Raw genomic sequence first — 21,499 nt, 5'->3', positions numbered from 1 at the left:
TGGCGGGGGGGCCGGCCACACCCCAGGGGCCCGAAGGAGCTGGGCTGACGGCGGAGCCCGCGCGCCCGGCGAGCTGGAGCGGAGGGCGTGTCCTGCCTGAAGCCCGGGTGTGTGTGTGTGTGTGTGTGTGTGTGTGTGTGTGCGCGCGCGTGTGTGCGCGCGCGCTTGCCTGTGTGTGTGTGGAGGGGTGGGCGTGTGTGCGTGTGGTGTGGGGTGGTGGTGGCGGCAACAGCGGCCCCCAGGCTGGTGACCCAGTCGGTTAAGGGATCCATTTCCTGTCGCGGCGCGGGAACAGTGGCCCAGAGTCCGACGGCATCTGGCCGGGTCAGCCACAGTGCCACCCTCACCCTTACAGCTCTCAGGGGTAGAGCTGCCCCTTAGGTGCCCTGAAAGGAGGGAGAACCGCTCTCTTAAAGGGCCAGAGCCTGTGCAGGAATCACCCTGGCCCCTCAGGAGACCTCTACTCTTGAGAGTGGTCTCTGGGTGTGTCTGTAACCTCTTTCCCCATGTACTGGTGTAGCACACGCATGTCTAGATTTGTAGTCTGACTGCATGTGTGTGTCTCTCTGTGTTTTTCTTGTGCATTTGGGTCCCTAGGTATGTTTTGTCAGTGAACAATGAATAATGTATCTTGATGTACATGAGTATGTGTTTTTATAAGTTCTGGTATATTTGTTTTTATATACATATATAGCTGTTTGTATATTAGCCTATGCATGTGGGTTTGCAGGAGACAGGGCATCTTGCTGCCAGCTAGGATAGGATAGAAAAATTCTGTCCAGGACCACTCTAATATAGAAAAACTGGGTGAAAAGCTGGTTTAGAGATTTAAAACCCCTGGTTTTGTGGGTTTCAGATGCTGGTACTGAAATGTGAGTAGATTGAGGGTAGACTGGATACAAGGATAGAGAGAAACTGAGACTCTTATAAGGAGGAAGGAATTGTTCTGGAGGAAGGACATCCAAGTGCAGGAATTCTTCCTCCACTTCCAGTTTTTCTTCCCTATTACTTTACCTCCCCCCTCTGCTGCTCTGCTTGCCAGGATAAAGTGCACAGGATTTGGAGTGTAGAGGGAGGGAGCTGAGAGTGTAAAAGGAAGGAGGGTGGATGGGTGATAGGATTGGGGGCCAACAGCAGATTTCTGCAATTCTTAAAATGTTTCTGGCAGCAGAATCTGGGCAAAGCTGAGCTTGCCGTCCCCTTCCCCGAATCCCTTTCCCAGGACAGGAAAGACTTGGGCTTGGAGCTCAGGAGCCCTGGAGTTTGGTCCAAGGGTCTTCTTTGGACTTTGGTCAAACCCTTTTGTGTTTATCTGTTCACTCAGCACATTTGTATTGTGCTTCTCTTATGTAAGAGTCTAAACCTGCTAAGCCTCAGTTTCCCTGGCTGAGCAGGTAGTAGGATAGATTCTGGGACTCAGAGCCCCCTTAGGTTTCTCGGAGTGATGGAGCTTGTCTCATTGTTACCCAGATTTAGAAATCTACCGTTTTTTAGTCCCCAAGGATCCTGGCCTTGATCCCGACTCACCATGCCCCTTTGCTCCCATATCCTCTAGTCTAGAGCAGTAGCTCTCAAGGTATGGTCACCCCACTAGCAGCAGCAGGGTCACCTGGGATCTTGTTAGAAATGCAGATCTGGGGGGCTCCCATCAGACAAACTGCATCAATGACTCATGGAACCCAGCAGTCTGTGTTTTAACAAACACAGGTTATTGTCTTGCCCTAGAACTTAAGAGAGGTACAGATAGGAAACGAACCTCCTATAGGTTGAAACCCCAGAAAAGCATCCCTTGCCTTCTCCCACACAAGTACTGAAGTGGCCCCGCAGCCCTAGCCTGGCAGGCGGGGGTTCTGGTTTCAAGTCCCAGGTCTTCCCTGAGATCTTGGACAAATCACTCTTTCATTGAATAATGTTGTAACTCATTGTCTGTTCTGGGCTAGGCTCTGAGCAAGGGGTTGCACTGGTCTGCTCTGTTCTCCACTCCTTACCTTGACCTATAAGACCTTCAGGATCAAGACCCTACCCACCTCTCTGGAAACCAGCTCTTCTGGCCTTCTTTTGGTTCCTCCAGGAACCATGAGTTCTCTGGCCTCTGGGATTTTGCACATTCTGTTCTCTCTGTCTAGCACACTCTTCCCTTGCTTCTTACCTTGTTTAACTCCCATCCTTCAGATTTCAGCCCAAGAGTGATTTTCTCAGGAGGGCTTCTGCCAACTCCATGGAATAAGTCAATTTTTCTTGTTACGCATTCTTACAGCTTCCTGTAGTTCATAGTGTTTGTGAGAGTTTGTAATTATACATAACTTGCTAGTTGTTTGTCTGTCTCCCCTCAGTGAAGTGCAGATGCCATCTGGGCAGAAATTTGCTGTCATTCTTCCTAGTGCCCCCACACAGTGCCCAGCTTATGATTGGTGTTCAATAAATTTATTGAAGTCGATGACTTTATATAATGGGTGATGGTACTAAGTGATTCCCAAAGTGTCCCTGCCAGACCTGACATAGTAATATCTAAGCAGGCCTCAGACTTCTTAGAGGCAGATTTATCTGTCTTTTTTGCTGCTACATCTCCTGGCCATAGATGGACCCTGGCTATGTGCCTGGGCCCATCCATGCAGGACTCTGCTCTAGGGCAGGCAGGAGAAAGCTCTCCAGAAAATACAGTCTTGCTAGCATCTGTGTCCTCCTGGAACAGGATCCTATAATAATGAGAAGAAGAAGAGCATTGAATACGGAATCTAGAGATCTGGGTCCATGGCTTGTATGCGGGCATGTCACTTTTCCTTTTTTTATTTGTTTCCTCTTCTGTAAAATGAGGGTATTAGGATGGATGGTGTACTTAATATTGGTTACAAACATGGGCTCTAGAGTCATTCAGGCTTTGCCACATAGTTGGGTGGACTTGGGCAAGGCACTTCATCTCTTCCTTCTTTTCCTCACCTTCTGAATAGAACCAATAATATTATCTGTTCCACAGGGTTGTTTTTTGAAAATAAACTGTGGTAACATACATGGGATGCTGTACCCAGTTCTGAGCTGGTAGTAAACATTTGATAAGTATTTGCAATTGCTACTATTCAATTCAGCACTTTTAAAAATGTTTTTATTTTTGAGAGAGAGGCAGAGAGACAGAGAGAGAGACAGAGAGAGACAGAGCATGAGCTGGGGAGGGGCAGAGAGAGAGGGAGACACAGAATCTGAAGGGGGTTCCAGGCTCTGAGCTGTCACCACAGAGCCTGATGCAGGGCTTGAACTTGTGAACGATGAATCGTGAACACGTGAGTCAGATGCTCAACCGACTGAGACATCCAGACACCCCAGTTCAACATTCTTATATGCCTTTGTGTCAGGCCCTAGGCCTCCAGGAATGGAGATGAATCCAGCAGTCCTCACAGGCAGGGTGTAGGGGCAGATGTGTAAAGGTATACAGTGTACAGGGTATCAGGGTGAGGTTGTTCACTAAGGAAAAGGCTTCACAAAGAAGAGAGATGGTGTTTGGGCTGGATTTATCTTCCAGCTAGTTAGAGCAGCATGTGCAAAGGCACCAAGGCTTGTTAGGGGAATTCCAAATAGTTCCATCTGGTTGGAACAGAAGGCGGCGAGTGGCAGGGACAGGTGGGGCCATTGGCCAGAAGTAAGGCTGGAGAGGAAGTTTGGGGCCAGATCTGGCTCAGGCTGAAGAGCTGGAGTTCTACAGGTGGTAGGGAGCTAGGGAAGAGGATTAAGCCAGCCTCTGGAAGAATCAGATTTGCATTTCAAAAACACAGCTCTACAGGTGGTGGTAGAGGATGGGCCAGGTAGAAGGCGAGGTGAGGGTGTGTGTGTGTGTGTGTGTGTGTGTGTGTGCTGTTGACCTAGAGATTGGGCTCAGAGGGTGCTTGTTTGTGTGAGAGAAGGGCCCTGTGGGACGGATAGAGACCTAGAATGGGAAGGAGCACAGGTGGTGGATTTCAGGCCAGCTTGGGTCAGGAGATGAAGGAAAGGCAAGAATGACCTCTCATAGGCTTTCACAGGCTTTCACACCCCTTAACTAAGGGTGCCTAGTGTGTAGGAATCTGAAAATAAGAGTCCTGGGTCTGCTGCTCAGTGGATTAACAATGTATTGAGGGCTGCTCAATGGAGTACACAATCTGGGTGGCATAAGAAAGCAGACATTTATTCTCTCCCAGTTCTGGAGATAGAAGTCAGAAATCAAGGTGTCAGCAAGGTTCCTTCTGAAGGTTCTGTGGGGGGGAGTCTCTCTCGTTCCTCTCTCTTAGCTTCTGGTGGTTGTCTTGATGCTTCTTGGCCCTCAGCTCCTTCCGCCTCTGCTGTCACATGGTTTTCTCCCCTTTCTCCCTGTGTGTCTCTGTGTCACCTCTTCTTTTTATAAGGACACCAGTCATTTTGGATTTAGAATCCACCCTAATCCAGTATGACCTCATTTTATTTTAACTAATTACATCTGCAAAGACTATTTCCAAATAAGGTAACATTCTGAGGTTCTGGGTAGACACGAACCTGGGGGACACTATTCAACCCAGTACATACAGGAAGATGGAAAAGAATGCAAATCCTGGAGCCCCACAAACCCAGGTAAAAATCCAGGCTTTGCAGTAGAGCATGGGCTTTAGAGTAAATTAGTTACTTTTCCTCAGCCTCAGTTTCATCTCCTGTGAAATGGGTATGGTAGCCCCTGCAATGGCTGTGGACGTCAGCCCTGGCCTAGCTAGACAGCCGGTGTGAGTAAGCCTGGTGAGGTGGCATGCAGTAGGAAACTGATAATGATTATGTCCTCTCTGGCGCCCCCTGCCCAGCACTTAGTAGCTTATATCTTGTGGCACTTCCTCATCTGCCTAATGTGAATTAGCATCATCCAGCTCTACTTACCTCACCAGATTGTGAATCCCAGGGGATAATGAAAAAGCTCTTTGTAAATTGCTTAAGAGTCTGCTGCTGGGATTTTCAATTATAATCATCATCATCATAATAAACCTCGGCCATGGCCACATCCACTGCATTCTCAGTGGGGCCCCCCCCAGCCCACTCCTCTCCCAAGGCAAGTCTTCTTTGCCCCTGTGTGCTCAGAGGTATCCTACAAATCAGAGCTGCTGTCAGTTAGGAGAACCTTAGAGATGGTCCTTGCCCTCCATTGCCCTCATTAGCCAGAGAAGGGAAGGAAACACGCTCTACGAGAAAGTGACATCCCGAAGGTCATACAGCTGGCCAGTGGCAATTGGAACACCTTGTCTGTGGTTCCTGTTGATGGCCTGACCAGTGCTTTTCCTGCATTGCAATGTTGGCCCAGGAGCAGGATTGTGGGGCCGGTGGAAGCCTGGAGGGTGTACTGTGCAGGGCCCAGATGGGGAGCCAGCGGGAAGAGTCCTGCTGAACCAGGGTCAGAATCCCAAGCAAGGGAGGTCCCTGAGTCCCTTGAGTGAGCAGGCAATGCCTGTGCAGCCCGAATGGGCAGGTTGTTTATGCTCAGCCTGGCTCTGGCCACCTCTGCCTGCTCCAGCCAGAAGCCACCACGGGCGGGCAGTGGCAACATGGGGAGCCAGAGCCTGGAGGTAACCCAAGGCTTCAATGTCTCTATTGACAGCCAGGGTTGTGCTTCTCAGCAGGCTGTGTCACTCTAAGCCTTGCCTTGGCGGGCGTAGGGAAGGCTCTGGAAAGGAGAGAAGGCTTATCCTGCCTTGGCAATTGCCCTAAGTCATCTTCCTTTTCCCCAAGCTGGAGGAGCCAAGCCCTTCTTCACCCCTTGATTTTCTTTACCTCCCTCCCTCCTCTTAGTTTTCTCTCTCTTCCTTGTCCTGCCTTCCCCTCCTCATCTCCCCATCTTCTCTCCAGATTGGAAGTCTAAAGATAAAGTCTCCAGACCCAGTTTGAGTGGGTGGTTCTGGGGTTGCTTGGGGCCACTTATGAATCAGAAAGCCTAGAGTCTTCCTCATCAGAGGCCCACTCTGGTGACTGATAAACAGCTGCTTACGTTATTGGCTTACCATGTGCCAGGCCCTGTGCTAAGCGCTTTACACGCCTTACGTCTTTTAATCCTTGCAACTACCCAGCAAGGCAGAGATTAGATCCCCATTTTATTAAAGGAGGCTAAGTAACTTACCCAAGGCCTACCCAGCCCTCAGCCAGCAAGTGGCACAGCTAGGATTTAAATGTAGATCTATCCAAAGCCCATGGGTACTCTTGAATCTTTCCTATGCTGCCATGGATGCGGCATTTGAGGGTGTTCAGGGGTTCACAGAGGGATGTGCATTCGCTCAAATTCAGAGAGCAAATCCTTAGCTCAGAGAGCCTCCAGGGCTGGGAATGGCTCTGAGCCCATCTGGTTCTAGGGAGCAGCCCACCTGTGAGAGAAACCTTCGTGACAGGCAGGTGACAGGGCAGGTCTGAGGGTGCTTGGCTTTTCCCCTAGATATTGTTTGGTCATTGGTCACCTTAGTTTTTTACAGATTATCCTGAGTCTTCTAGTTAAATAAGCTTATCATCTACAAAGCATGATAGCTTTATCTCTTTGGAAGGGTGTTTGGGGGCTTGGAGATCCTGTGTCAGGCTCAGTGATGGGGAGGGAAGCAGAGACTAGAGCCAGGAAACTCAGGTTTAGGAAGACATTCATGCTAGAAAGGAAAAGGAAGGAAGCCAGAGCTGGCTAAGGGCCAGAACAAGACACTCCAGAGAGAGGAAAGGAATCTGCAGGCTGGGGCTGATAGGGAACCTCTCACTCCAAGTTCAGCCCTGGAGTTCAGACTCCCTCACCGGCAGGGCTGCTAATCTCAGAATGTCGCTTCAGGATCTGGAGAGCTTCCATCAGCTTGCTGGGCCTCCACCCACCGCCCATCATGACCATGATCATGGTCAGCTTGAGCAGGTAGTTCAACCAGAAGGAACTTTGATTAATGAACAGTGGCTTTAAACCTTCAAGACACAGAGCCCTCTCTTCATAGGCAAGGAAGCAGAAGTTCAGTATGTGAGACCGCTAAAAGGAGAGTGGTTCCGCACCTCACCCCTTACCCCCTCCTCTGAGGGTTCCTTAAGGCAGGCCTTCTCAAATTTTGCTCCTCCAAGAGTAGCAAAGAGGAGCTTCTAAGACTCATCCAACGATTCAAACTCAGCTGCTTCCTGGGAGGGTGGGATCCATGGTGGGGCCTTGGAATCAGCCTGTTTTAACAGATTCCTCGTCAAGGTGACTATGACACCAAGGGTTCTCAGATCGCTCTTGGAGAATGTTGGTATCTAGTGTTTGTGAACTTCTGAAATGGCATGAACAATTTTGAGAGTGTGCCTTGATCTTGGGAAAGGTCCATAGGCACCATCGGAGTCTTTGAGTCACGACCCATCTTTAGGGTTATTTTATAAGAGTGGGAGCCTAATGGTTGGAGAAGGGTCACTGGGGAGCTAATGGCAGAATCATGCATTGAAGGCAGATCTCTCCTGACTCTCAGTGCATTGCTGGTTTTAGGTGAAAATGCTGAGGGACCATGGGCCAGGTCCTTTCCCTGCCCGGCCCTCAGTTTTCCCATTTGTAAAATGGTGGTTGGATAGGATAAGCCCAAGTTCCCATGTAATTTTGTTCGGTGGCTCTAGAAGCCAGGTTTCCTGCTGCCTAGTTCACATTCTTTGCCCTTTTCCTTGCTGCCCCCTCAGCTTCCCCGACTCTGAAGGGAGTGCCCCTCACTTTAGCATCTCTCATCTTCAAAGATTCCATCCAGAGAACTTGAGGGTGTTATGCTGAGTGAAATAAGTCAGGCAGAGAAGGACAGCTACCATATGTTTGCACGTATAGGAGGATTAGGAGGAACTTAACGGAGGACCGTGGGGGAGAAGAAGGGGGGAAATAGTGGGGTAGAGGGAGGGAGGCAAACCATGAAAGACTCTTGAATGCTAAGAAACAAACTGAGGACTGATGGATGTGGGGGGCAGGGGAGATGGGCATGGAGGAGGGCACTTGTGGGGATGAGCACAGGGTGTTATATGGAAACCAACTTGACAATAAACTATTAAAAAACAAACAAACAAACAAACAAAACAAGGGGCGCCTGGGTGGCTTAGTCGGTTAAGCGTCCGACTTTCGATTAGGTCATGATCTCCCGGTTCGTGGGTTCGAGCCCCGCGTCGGGCTCAGTGCTGACTGCCAGCTCAGAGCCTGGAGCTTGTTTCAGTCTGTGACTCCCTCTCTCTCGGACCCTCCCCTGCTCACGCTGTCTCTCTCTCTCTCTCCTAGAAATAAATAAAAATTTAAAACAAACAAACAAACAAACAAAACAAAACAAAGATTCCATCCAGAGCCTGGATTCTAGCACCTTGAGTCCCTCCAGTCAAACCACCTTCCCAGGTGCCCAGCTAGTCTCTCTTTCTGTGCCCATTCACAGTAAGTGATCCAGATGCCTGTGAGTCTAGGGATGCTCAAAATGGTCTCTCTTTAGGGCTGGACACTGGGGGCCAGTGCCAGGGAGAGAGGCTTGGAGAATGTGTTTCCTGAGGTTCCTGGGACATGCTCAGCCCTCACCTGTGTCTTTGCCTCAGGTTCGTGTGTTCTTCCCTGCCAGGANCCCCCCCGCCTTTTTAAAATCAATATTAAAATCCTGTCTGCCTTTTCATGGCTTGGCTCAGATGCAAACCTCTCTCCCACAAAGCCTGCGGACCCTCCCATCCTTAGTCCTGTAATGAAAATCTGTCGTTCCTCTGCATTCCCTTAGCACCTTATCTTTTCCCCTCTGAGGACAAGTTCTGCCTAGTCTTAGCTTTATCTTGGGACATGGGCTTGTCTTGCAGGATTGTGAGCTCTGGGATGTTTCATGTATCATTCTTTGCTCCCTAGCACCTAGCTCAGGGCTTTGCACAGGGCAGGTTATTGAGAGGTTATTGAGTTTTATTTGCAGAATCTGCCTCTGGCCTTGGGCTGGGCTGGGTTCTCTGGAGCCCCCATGGTCCCATCCCTGGCACAACTTCATACACATCCCCTTCTTTCTTTGTGGATTGGAGGGAGGCCAAGTAGGGCAGTCAACTCCAGTCTTGACTCTGCCATTTCTTGGCTGTGTGACCTTGGGTAAGTGACTTCACCTCTCTGAGCCTCGGTTTTCTCAGCTTAAATCAAAGGGCTAGGAATAACAAGTCTGTTGGGGGTTTGGGAGGATTAACTGAAATGATATGTGTAAAATGCTGAGATATGAGCATTTTATAGAATAAAAGGTCAATATATGATTATAATTCACTATTTCTCAGTTAATCGTTATTATCATTATTGTTTTGGCAGACACCTATTATGGTTGGAGCATCATACTGGGGGAGAGAGTGAGACACAGAGAAAAATCATTGTAAGAGTCTCTTGGTCTCCACAGTTCTAAGGTCAAGTAGGGGCAGTAAGAGTCTTCCACAAGGAGTAGCATCTGGAAGAAATATGGCAGACTGAGCTGAAGAGGGAGAGATCAGGGTAGACTCCATAATCAGTGTAGACAGGTATTCCCTATGGAGGTAAAGGAGGGGAGCCCAAGATTGGAGATAAGAACGTGGGGTACACACTTGAAGAGTGAAAGAGTGAAAGCAGAGGCAGCTCCAGAACCTCTACACAGAAGGGGCTTAGGGTCAGCACCCCAGATGGAGGGGCAGTATCAAGCTTTGTTTAGCCAAGAAGAGTTTGGGGGATGGATGGATCATGATGCCACTATGGAGAACGAGAGAGAAAAGACTAGAAGAGTAGGGCTTTGTGGTGGGGGTATTGGTGGGGGCAGCTTTGTCTGTCTATCTGGGCTTGAGCTGAGAATGGTCAGGGGTGGGCTATAGTTCCAAGGCCCTGCAGGCCTGCCTTGGAGTCTGTCCCATAATAATAGGGCCACCTTTTTACCTGGCTGAGGTAGATATTGGAACTCTGGTCTGTCTGAAGGTAAAGTACAAACTGATCCCAGAAATGTCAGAATCTCTAAGTATCAGAGCTGGCCAGCAGGAGAAGCCATCTCTTAATTCGCCTTCCTCATCCCCACATTACACAGATGGGAAGCAGAGGCCCAGGAGGGGGAGCCCCCGCCCAAAAACTGGCCAGTTCACTGGCCACGGTGGGTTCAGTGCCAGCCCCAGGTGGGCTGTGGACCTAGGCCTGCGTTGGGGTGGGGGGAAGAGGGTGAGGAGGGGGACAAGGAACCCGAGGAGGGGTGTAAGTAACAAGCAAATGCCATATTGGTAGCAATCTGTTGCCAGGGTGTGTGTGTGATCCCAGGCGAGTGGGATGTGAGTGGGCTGGAGCCGTCATTATTCTGGGTTTTCCTTCCCGGAAAGGAAAAAAGACCACATAGGTGGGAGTCAGGGGAATATTGGGGGGTGGAGGAATTCAGGGGGTGGTCTAAGAAGAGAAGGCTGTTGCCAAGCAGCAAGAGACACGATTGTATTACAGTGGCACAGAGCACCCCATCATCTGTGGGCATGGCCCTGTACATCCCTGTATCTGATACTCTACCAGTATCACCCCTATTTTATGGGGGAAGATGTGAGGCCTCCAAGGGTCACAGCTAGGAAGAACAGGGCCAGGGCTGGGGGACATTCCTTCAAAGCCACATCCCTGGCATGCCCTAGGTGGCTTTGGTCCCTGTTCTCAGTCCAGCTGAGTCTCAGTGAGGACCTGGGGTCAAAAGGCTCAAGGGGGTGCCAGCCCAGGGCAAGCCACTTTTTGTCTCCTATATTTCTCCATCAGTCTGCCCATCTATCTGGCCTGTTTTATTCTAGTTCACCCTACTCCTTTGTTAATTAAAAATATTGACTGAGCACCTACTATGTGCCGGGTCACTGCCCCTGACTCTGTGGAGTGAAGGCCTCTCTTGGCGAGAAGGCTGTCCCACATTGGTAGGACGGGATGGGAAGGAGGAAGTGAGTGGGTTCACTAACCACCCCTTTCTCCCTTCACGCCTACCCCTTCCTCTTCTCTCCCCTTCCAAGACTCATTAGCCCCAGATGGGACTTTTTTGCCGGATCTGCCTCCTGCTGAAATGGAAAAGAATCAAAGTTAATGGTTAAACGTAATAACTGCTGAGAGTTTCACCCTGTGGGGCCGATGGGAGGGAGCTGAATACTAGCTGTGCTCCCCCAGAGAGGGGCGGAGACCACCAGGGTTTTCTGGCCCATACCTGCCACCTTTTCTTGACTTTGGAATCTGCCTCCAGGGCCTGCTCCTCTCTCCCCTTTCCAGGGGGCAGGCTGCTTCTTGGACCCTCTCCCTGGACTCCAGTGGAGGTGACCCTGGGAGGTGAGTAATGGCTCTGGCCATGATCCTAGAGCCTCTGAGTGAGTGCTTTTGGGGGAGGTGCAAGACAGGGCATGGCGCCTAGCTCCAGGGACCCACCCAGAGGGCTGGCAGCCAGTGGACCTTGCTGATTTTGCCTCCTGCCTTGTAGGGGTGGGGGGTGGTAGGGATGGTGTCACAAGTGGCCTAAGGTCTATGTACAGGACTGCTACCTAAGAAAAGGCCATACCTTTCCTCTGCTTTCCTTCCCTTTTATTATTCTTTATTGGGTATCCTGTTCTGGGTTATTCTCTGCTGCTAGACTAGGGGATAGGGTTCTTAAGAATGGTGGCAAAGGCTTACTTCTTTCTCTAGAAGACTGAAGCCCAGACCCAGCCCCTGTCAAGTTTTAAGGACAGAGCTCAGGCTTCCAAGTCAGACAGGCCTGGGATCTAAGCTGGGTGACCTTGGGAGGTGGCCCACCTCTCTAAGCCACACCGTCATTCTCTGAACAATCAGTACTCTGATCCCTTTGTCACTATCACTGTGAAGGTAACAGGCACCGGAGGTAGATATTAATATTAGGCTCAGTAGGCGTTCACTGAATGAGTAGACACCATTCTCTTCAGATTCAGCTATACTTTGGGAGGCCTAGCTCTGGCTGTGGGCCATAGAGGCCACCAGCCTTGCCGTGTAGGACTTGATTGTCTAGAGGCACAGTACATACAGTGGCCACGTAGTCACATGTGGCTAGCTACTGAGGAACTGAATTTTTAATCTTATTTGGTTTGAATTAATTTAAAATTACAAAAAATTAATGTTTATTTCTGTGAGGAGAGGTAGGGCAGAGAGAGTGGGAGACACAGAAGCAAAGCAGACTCCAAGCTCTGAGCTGTCAGCACAGAGCCTGACATGGGGCTCAAACCCACAAACTGTGAGATCATGACCTGAGCCAAAGTCAGATACTTAACCGACTAAGCCACCCAGGTGCCCCTGAATTAATTTAAAATTTAAAAAGAATACTCCAGGGCACTTAGGTGGCTCAGCTGGTTAAGCATCTGACTCTTGATTTCGGCTCAGGTTATGATCTCATGGTTCTTGAAATCAAGCCCTGTGTTGGGCTCTGTGCTGCTTGGGATTCTCTCCCTCTCTCTCTGCCTCTTCCCCCTGTGCAGTCTCTCTCTCAAAATAAATATATAAACATTAAAAAATGTTGAAATGGATATTTTGGGCTAAATAAATAAACTGTTAAAATTAATTTCATCCATTCCTTGGTACTTCTTATTCAAAAAAATTTTTTTTATGTTTTATTTATTTCTGAGAGAGAGAGAGAGAGGGAGAAAGAGAGAGAGAGAGAGAGAGAGAGAGAGACAGAATCTGAAGCAGGTTCCAGGCTCTGAGCTAACTGTCAGCACAGAGCCCGATGCGGGGCTCAAACCCACAACCCGTGAGATCATGACCTGAGCTGAAGCCAGACGCTTAACCGACTGAGCCACCCAGGCACCCCTTTTGGTACTTCTTAAAATGCAGCTACTGAAAATTTTATTTTTTTTAACATTTATTTATTTTTGAGAGAGAACGTGAGAGAGCATGTGTGCACGTGTATGTGAGCGAGGTAGGGGAAGAGAGAAAGGGAGACAGAAGATCTGAAGGGGGCTCTGTGCTGACAGCAGAGCTGAAGCCAGACGCTTAACTGACTGAGCCCCCCAGGCACCCCAGCTTCTGAAAATTAAAAAAAAAATTTAAGTGTTTACTTTTGAGAGAGAGACAAGACAGAGACAGAGATAGAGATAGGGACAGAGCATGAGCGGGGGAAGGGCAGAGAGAGAGACACACACAGAATCCAAAGCAGGCTCCAGGCTCTGAGCTGTTACCACAGAGCCCAACGTGGGGCTCAAATCCATGAACTGTGAGATCATGACCTGAGCTGAAGTCGGATGCTTAACTGACTGAGCCACCCAGGTGCCCCTGAAAAATTTAAATTACATATATAGCTTGCATTATATTTGTATCGGACAGTGTTGTTCTAGCCAGAGTTGAGTTGAACATATTTGAATAATAATAATACAAGACTATGAAGACTAGTTATATGGGGTAGCTGTGTTGGGGGGCGAAGATCAGATATTTCTCACTCACCCCTCCCCACCCCCACTGCCTATATCTGGGCCATGCCCAGTGGTAGAATGTTACGCTGGATAACCCCAAAGCCTCAACGATAAGATTAAGACTTCTGAGGTCAAATGAAAAGCCTACCTCTATCTGGGCGGCCACACCATTCATGTATTTGGCTCTGTGTGTGTGACCTTGGGTAAGTTACTTGACTTTGCTGAAACTTAGTCTATCACCTGTCAATCTAGATTAACAGTGGGCTTCACCCCATTGATTGAGGGGATTACCTGAGATATAATCCAAGTGCAGGGCAGGATTTAGCACAGTGCCTGGCATGTGTCAGGAGTCAGGTATCGGCTGTGGTTGTGGTTACTAGTTGTGGGGTTGTTGATACTGCTATGGTGTCCATCAGCTTGAACTCTCTGGTTCTGTTTGTCTGCAGGGGACATGGGCCAGAGGGAAAGAAGTTAGAAGACTTGACAGTGGATTTGGGTTGAGGACTGGGGTGAGGGTTGTTACCTCAGGGGATTTCTTGTTGGTTACCTCAGGGGATTTCTTGCCTCTGAGGTAGCTCCTTGGATCTTCCCATTCTGCAAGTGATCAGGCAAAGATATGTGTTCATTTTTAAATGTTTATGTATTTATTTTGAGAGAAAGCGACAGAGAGCAGGAGGGGGCAGAGAGAGGGGAGAGAGAATCCCAAACAGGCTCCGTACTGTCAGCAGGATGTGGAGCTCGATCTCCTGAACTGTGAGACCATGACCTGAGCCCAAATTAAGAGTCAGATGCTTAACTGACTGAGCCACCCAGACACGCCAATATGTGCTCATTTTGGAGATGAGGATGCCAAAGCCTGTTGAGGGGAAAAGACCTGGATGACCAACCAGAGCCCAAATGCAGGACTTCTCAACCCCATTGTGCTAATAGTGGAGCCAGTATTAAGAGGCCACTTTTTGGGGTTTAGGAGCAGGGACCAATCAGGAGTCTGGAGCTTGTGAGGAATGGTTATTATTAGTCTCTTATAAGTGGGGATCCCCACGCCATTCAGTACAACCATCTCATTTTGAGTTGAAGGAACAGAGAACTGAGTGTGTGTAGATGTGTGTGTGTGACCTGCCTAGGATCACACAACAAGTTGGTAGCCAAGCTGGATCTGTTTCTGTTTATTTAGATCCAGCCCTCAGCTCAGCCCTGGCAGGATGATGGCCCTGCTTGTCAGCCCCCTCCTTTCCTTGCCCAGTCCCCAGAGAGGGCTTCTGAGAAAGAAGCTTTTGTTTTACCAGCTCCTTCTGGTTTCCTCTCAAGGTAGCTTCCCCACCCCACCCCCCTCCATCTGCCCAGATTTGCATTTGTCCCTGTTCCAGGTTTAAAGGGCTCTGAAATCTGAAGCTTTTCTATACACATCTACTTTCTAGATATTCACGGGGAAGACCATGCATGGGCTTTTTCATCAAGGAGGCCTGAGTTCAGATACCTCTTGTACCGTTAATTTTCTCTGTAGCCTTGGTCAAGTGACTTGTGATATTTTAGTCTCAATCTCCTCATCTGAGAAGCAGGAATCAGAATGGTGCACACCATTAACACATCTTAACCGAGTGGTTGAGAATGCAGGCTCTGGGTCCCTCACCCCTGCACTGGTTCACTGTAGAGGTCTTCAGTGGATCGTTCCACCTTACTGGGTCTCAGCTTCCACACCTGTAAATGGAGGCTGCTACCTCCATGATGCCTGTGGTACGGCACTGTGCTGAGCTTTCTGCACACCGTCTCACCGGACCCTCCTGTTGGCCCTGGAAGCAGCTGCTATCACTCCTGTTTCCCAAATGAGGAAACCAGGGCTCAGAGAAGTGAAGCGATTTGCCCCAGGCCTCAGAACTAGAGGGAGGTGGAGTTCAAACCAGGTCTGCGTGGCTACAGAGCCCCAGGCTTCTACCCACTGTACCGCACTTCTCCCCAGGCACGATTGCTACCTGGCCTCCTGTGCTTCACCCCAGTGGGTGGGGAAGCGGGTTTTCAGTTGCTGGGGGACTGATGTCACAGCAGGAGTGACGGTGCCCTGAGTCCCATGCTGGCCTCTGGAGCTGGGTCAGAGAGCAGGCAGTAGGGCTCGCAGGTTTTGTTCGTGCTGGTCAACCCTCAGCCCAAGTGACCTTCCTAGTCACCTGTTTCTTGTGTTCTGTGTGAAGTGAAGGCCTTTCATCCCACCTGTCATCCCACCTGGAGATTTACTATTCTGAGTCCAGGGGACCTGAGGTTTCTCCCTCCAATGCTCCTGCCCCATTGTGTGTGAGGCCGGGGCCTGCAGTTGAGCGCTAAATAGTCTGTGAGCAAATTAAACCAGAACAGAACATTAATGCTAAAAAGAACATAGGGACCACTGAGTCCACCCGTATTTATTTTACAACTGGGGAGACTAAGGCCAGGTTGAGAGAACAATGGGTATTTTTTTTTCCTTGGGTGCTGGAGACCACTAGGGCCGACATGGAAGGAAGTGCCTGAGGGGTAGGCAGGCCTCTGTTCTCCCTCATCTCCCCACGTCCAGTCCATCACCAAATTCTCTGGGTACCATTTCTCTTTTTTTTTTAATTAAAAAATTTTTTTTCAATGCTTATTTTTGAGAGACTGAGCGTGAGTTGGGGAGGGGCAGAGAGAGAGGGAGATACAGAATGTGAAGCAGGCTCTAGGCTCTGAGCTGTCAGGACAGAGCCTGATGTGGGGATTGAACTCATGAACCATGAGATCATGACCTGAGCTGAATGCTTAACCAACTGAGCCACCTAAGCTCTCCTTTTAAAAAATTTTTTAATGTTTATTTGTTTTTGAGAGAGAGAGAGAGAGAGAGACAGAACATGAGCAGGGGAAGGGCAGAGAGAGAGGGAGACTCAGAATCTGAAGCAGGCTCTAGGCTCTGAGCTCAACTCATGAACTGTGAGCTCATGACCTGAGCCGAAGTTGGACACGCAACTGACTGAGCCACCCGGACACCCCTGGGTACCACCTCTTAACAATCTCTTGAATCCATTCACTTCTTTCTAGCTCTACTGTGACCATCCCAGTCTGGGCCCTTGTCATAAGCTCTCTGGACAATTACAAGAAGCCCTAATGGGTACATTGAGAGCTGTTCTTGCCTGTCGGCAGTCTGTTCTCTACCCTATGAATCAGTGATTTCCCACTGCCGTTACAAAGACTGAACTCTTTACCTCAGCCTCCAAGGCCCTTCATGGCCTGGCCCCTGCTGGCGCTTCCACTTCAAAAGTGTTACTTTCCCTTTAGCTCTGCTGTGTAGTCACACAGGCCTTTCTGTTTAACAGGTTCAGCAACTTCCCTAAGGTTCCTCAGAGAGCTAAATGCCAGCCTCTCAGTTTCCAGCTCCTTGCTGGGTCCACATTCGGTTTCAGAGGAGCTAACGCTGTTTCCTCCTTCCAGGTGCCTGACTAACGTCCTTCCCCTGGGGGAGCTGGTGTGGACGGAGGAGGGGTGAGTGTTACAAAGGCACAGCCTAGTTCTCCTTCTTGCATTTAGGTTTGACAGATTGGTCTTCCGGGCCCTCAGGCTCTCTATTTTGATATGTTTTACTGCTGGATTGGCATATAGGATTGTCTAGGCCACAGATTTTTGGTGGGTTTAAAAAGTGGGGTGGTGCTGAGGGTCTGCTCTGGTTTTGACTTATTTTGAGGTGGGGACTAAAATGCATACTCACAAAGCACCTCTGTGTTAGACAGTGTGCTTTGCCTATATTGCCTATTTGCCTATGTCCATGATGGATGGCCTTGGAACTGGAAATTGGATCTACTGACCCTGCAGCCCTTGCTTTCTTTTGTATAACCACTCCCAGGTGTACAGTAGATTCAGGAGAGGGTGTTTTCATTCTGGTTCTGCCCCTGACTACTGAGTGACCGTGGGCAGCTGCCTTTCTTTGTGTTGACCTCAGGATCATATATATACTGTTAAGGCAGGGAGTGGAGGAAAGTGGGGTCAGAGTAAATGAATTGTTTTCAAACTGTCCAGCAGGAAAATCCCTTCTCAAATGAACCCCAAAGAATCTCAGTGTACAAAATAGCCAAAGGGGTTGTGGCGTGGTTGAAGTTGGAGTAGGTGTGGGGGACGCTAATTGGCTGATTCCTCAGCCCCCAGCAGCCTCCAGATAATGACAGGGAACCCTTCCTTGGCGCTGCACGAGATGCTTTGCAAACCACTGGCATGGGGTGTGTCGAAACCCCTTTCCAGCTCGGAGGTTCTGTGGCTCTGGCAGAGTGAGGGCATAGAGAGGGAGCTGAGCCAATGCAGTTTTACTGACTGGGAATTTGTGAAGTAATATGCAAATGTCATTGTGGGTTATTAGTAAGGCACATCTGCCAGCTCTGTGATGTTGCCATTCCAGAATTGTCTGGTTTGTTTTCGACTAGATCAGAGGCACCTCTGTACCCCTAGGGGACTTTCCACGTGTGCGCATTTGTGTGTGTATGTGTTTGTCTAGGGAGCAGGGGCTATGGGGACAAGGTGAGACAGCCAGCCGGGGCAGGTANGGGTGGGGGTGGGGGGGAGTAAGGGGTGGCTTTAGCTCTAGTTAAAAGGAGCGATTTGGCTCTTTCCTGCCAGCACATGGGCCCCACGGAGATCTCTGGGCAGGAAGCACTGGGAACAAGGAATCCTCTGTCCACAGTCACAGCACAGCCAGGACAGAGGAGGTGGATTAGGAGTTCCCAGGAGGGGGCCTGCTGGTCTTTCCTGGACATTTGGGCAAATGAGTAGGGAGAGGGGGAACTAAGGTATGTGTGTTGGGGGAGGAGTGGGCATGGTAAGGGGAGGTAGCAGTTGGTTCATACATTTATTCTACAAGTTCCTTGAGCTTCCGGTAAGCGCTTCGAGGAGCCAGACTCAGAAGCAAGCAACCCTCTAAGGGTTAGAGCCAAGAAAGGCGACAGTCCAGGTATTAACCATCATCAGTTTACTGGAGGAGACAGGAAATGTGAGGAGTGATAGATTTTCACAGGGAGTCTGATGCAGTGGAAATCATTTGGCCTGCAAATCTGGAACTGGGCCTCAGTTTTCTCTTCTGTAGAATGCAGATGGACACATCAGCCCTGGCTACTTATTAATGCTCTTCTGAGACTCAGTTAGAAGAGGGTATTTCAAATCTTTTGGGGCAGCAGAATGCCAGTACGTAAGCTTTTGTAGCAGAATTGCTCTGGTTGGCTCGGCAGCAGTTTATCCAGAATCTTGCTGCTTACTTACTCCTTCTTACTGCCCTTTGTTCCCTGGGTGTTTAGGGAAGTGCAGTTCCTCTTTGCAGATTCCTAGGGCTCCAGGAAGCAATGTCTGAAGACCCCTGGGTCAGGATGATTCTTGAAAACGTGCCTTTGTAGACTGTCCCTTGCAGCCCAGAGGACAGAGATTGTGCCAGAATGGACAGGAGCAGTTACAATACTGCCTCATACCCTGCACTGCCCATGGCCAGCATAGTCCTTGTCTAGGTTAGGGCTTGTACAACTAGGCATGGCTCTTTCATAAATGAAGTGACAAAAACTCAACTCAAAGTGGTTTAAACCAGAAAAGGACTTTAATGGATCCTGGGGCAGTCCATGAAATTGAAAGGCGGTGAATCGAGTGGACTCTGTCTCTCTCCCATCACTGCTGTCTTTCCTCTCTGCCCTCATTGGGAACTATCTGTCCACAACCCAAACAGAAAAAAAGGAACTATCTTTCTTCTAGGATCTATATATAAATGCAAGGGAAAGACTGATTGGGTCAGTCATTGTTGCGGGAGATAGGGACATTCTTAGTGTCCTGGCCTATGTCATATACCTACCCATGTAGCTAATGGAGGAGCAGGGCAATAACCAGAAGGGGAGTGAAGCCCGCAGGGTGGACAGAGCTATGAGAGCACTCTAGGATGTTAGTGGAGTCCTGGGTTATAGCTTAGCGAATAGTTTGGAGGCCTGCAAGGGGTTGTAACTCTTCTCTTTAATGATAATTAATACAAATACCAATAATGATAATAATAAGTATAATAGGTAATGTTTATTGAATTTTCTCCCTGTGCTGAGCATTTAATCCTCATAATAGTCTTTTGGGGGGCACCTGGATGGCTCAGTTGGTTAAGCGTCTGACTTCAGCTCAGGTCATGATCTCACGGTTCATGGTTCAAGCCCCATGTCGGGCTCTGTGCTGACAGCCAGCTCAGAGCCTGGAGCCTGTTTCGGATTCTGTGTCTCCCTCTCTCTCTCTGACCCTCCCCTGATAATGCTCTCTCTCTCTCTCTCAGAAATAAATAAAACAAAGAAATTAAAAAAATAGTCTTTTGGGTAGGTACTATTAGTATCCCCATTTTATACATGCGGAACTGAGGCACAGTTAGTGAAGGTCACATATTGAGTAAGAGGAGGCCAGGAGTCTGTCTTCAGAGCCCATCTCTATTGCCACATCTGTTGCCTCTCACTGGTAGTTCAAGTGGCTAGTTATCCTATGTCTGCTGCTCTGTGACACGGAGCTCATGACCTGCAGAAGCAGCCCTTCCCAGGTTACACTGCTCTGCCTGTGGAAAAGGGCTTCCTTATGTTGTGTGCAGACCTGCCTCTGTATAAACCTATCCATCCAATGTGTGGCTCTGTGGCAGATGGAAAGAACAATCATCTATGAAGCTCCTGAAAGATCACCGTAACAAATAAGTCACATTAACCAAACTCCCGCCTTGTGCCAGGCTCCGTGCTGAATACTTAGTGTGCATTATCTCACATAATTGCAACAACAGCCCAATGGAGTAGGTACTGTTATTGCACCCGTTTCCCAGAGGGAACTGAGACTCAGAGAGGTAACCGACTTTCTTATGATCAGATGACTCATAAATGGCAGAACTGGTGCTTGAGCTCAAGTCTGCTTACCTCCAAATGGTGTGCTAGGGACCACTACAATCATCTGTGTCCCCCAGAGGGGAAATAAATGTGTGTAGGTGTGGTTGTGACACAATCAGCAGTGCACATTGCTGTGGGGGCGGGACAGGAACAGTACAACTGAGGCTCAGAGAAGAGAGCTCAGGGAAAAGGGAGCAGCAGGGGCACAGCAGTCAAAATGTGCTTCCTGGAGGAGGGGACATTTTGTCCAAGTCTCCAAGGGGCTGGGTTTGGAGGGGAGGGCTCTACAGGAGGAGGGCATGGAGGGGAGAGACAGGAGCAGTTCAGTTTGGTCAGAATTAATGAGTGGAGGGAGGAGGGTGGCCAGCTGTCTTGCAGGCTTCACAGAGGGACCCCCTCCTTCCATACTCTTCAGTCATGTGAAGAGTCTTGATTGTCTCCAGCTGCACATAGGTGCCCCCTTCCTTCACCTTTTCTCCCAAATATAAGGAGGGCAGGCCCCAGGTGGATGGTGGGTCACTTCCTCCCGGTGGTGAATGTTGGGAAAGTGCCCCCGTGTGGTCCACTGCCCAGGGGTCAGCCTTTTCTCCAAATAGCACAGAGCTCACAGAAGCAGGAAGGTTTCTAACATCCTTGGCAAGTGGTGGGGGTTCCCATCCCCTCCACTGAAGCTTGTACCTCTAAGCCACGGAGAGGCCACCTTCTCTTCCCCACTCTCCCTCCCCCCCCCTCCCCCCCAGCACAGCTAATCTCATCCACTTCGTCAGAAGATGCCCTCAGAGCCCAGGCTCTGTCCTGGAAGTACCTTCAGATTTTTCTTCAAACAACTCCAAATTGGGGGAAGAGTGTAATGTTAGCTCTGGGAGCCTCCTTGGTTTCAAAGGATGGAAGGATGGCAGTCATATTTATTAAGGACTCAGTGTAGCACCCCATTTTACAGATGAGGAAGCCGAGGCTCAGAGAAGGAAAATGGCATAGGTACAGTTGTCACACGAAGGTGGCTGTGTTATTATCTCTTGCAGGAGGGATGAAAGCGTGGGTGACTCAACAAGGAGAATGCGCCCTCCCCCGCATCCTCTACCCCTCCACCCCTCTTGCTTACCCACGCCTCCTCCTATATCAGGGCTCTGAAATGCTGACTCTGGTTCCCCACGCTGCTGCTCGTTCCCCTGTGGCTTGCTGCCTGTCTAAGAGCTGGAGGGGCTGTCTCTTTGGGGGAGGGGAGGCAGGCTTCACGAATGTCATCCAGACAAGGCCCAGATGTCCAGCATTCCTTCTGTGACCCCTGTTTTCTCTGGGATCTCTGGCTTTTTCCAACCCTTCTTGGAGGGATTCCCAGCATTTCTATA

General features: G+C 49.5%; 1 protein-coding gene across 1 annotated transcript in view; it reads left to right on the top strand.

The window, feature by feature from the left end:
* Positions 1-21,499, top strand: part of EPB41L1 (erythrocyte membrane protein band 4.1 like 1) — a 124,088-nt gene that overhangs the window by 871 nt on the left and 101,718 nt on the right. The window contains exon 2 of the mRNA XM_077778877.1: positions 16,726-16,776. The gene's annotated coding sequence lies outside the window, so the exon portion shown is untranslated. The remainder of the gene's footprint in view (positions 1-16,725; positions 16,777-21,499) is intronic.

This window comes from Crocuta crocuta, unplaced genomic scaffold (genome assembly GCF_008692635.1).
Source record: "Crocuta crocuta isolate KB4526 unplaced genomic scaffold, BGI_CrCroc_1.0 scaffold248, whole genome shotgun sequence".
NCBI lineage: Eukaryota > Metazoa > Chordata > Mammalia > Carnivora > Hyaenidae > Crocuta > Crocuta crocuta.
Note: the sequence above shows the minus strand (reverse complement) of the source record. Positions and strands in the feature narration are given on the sequence as shown.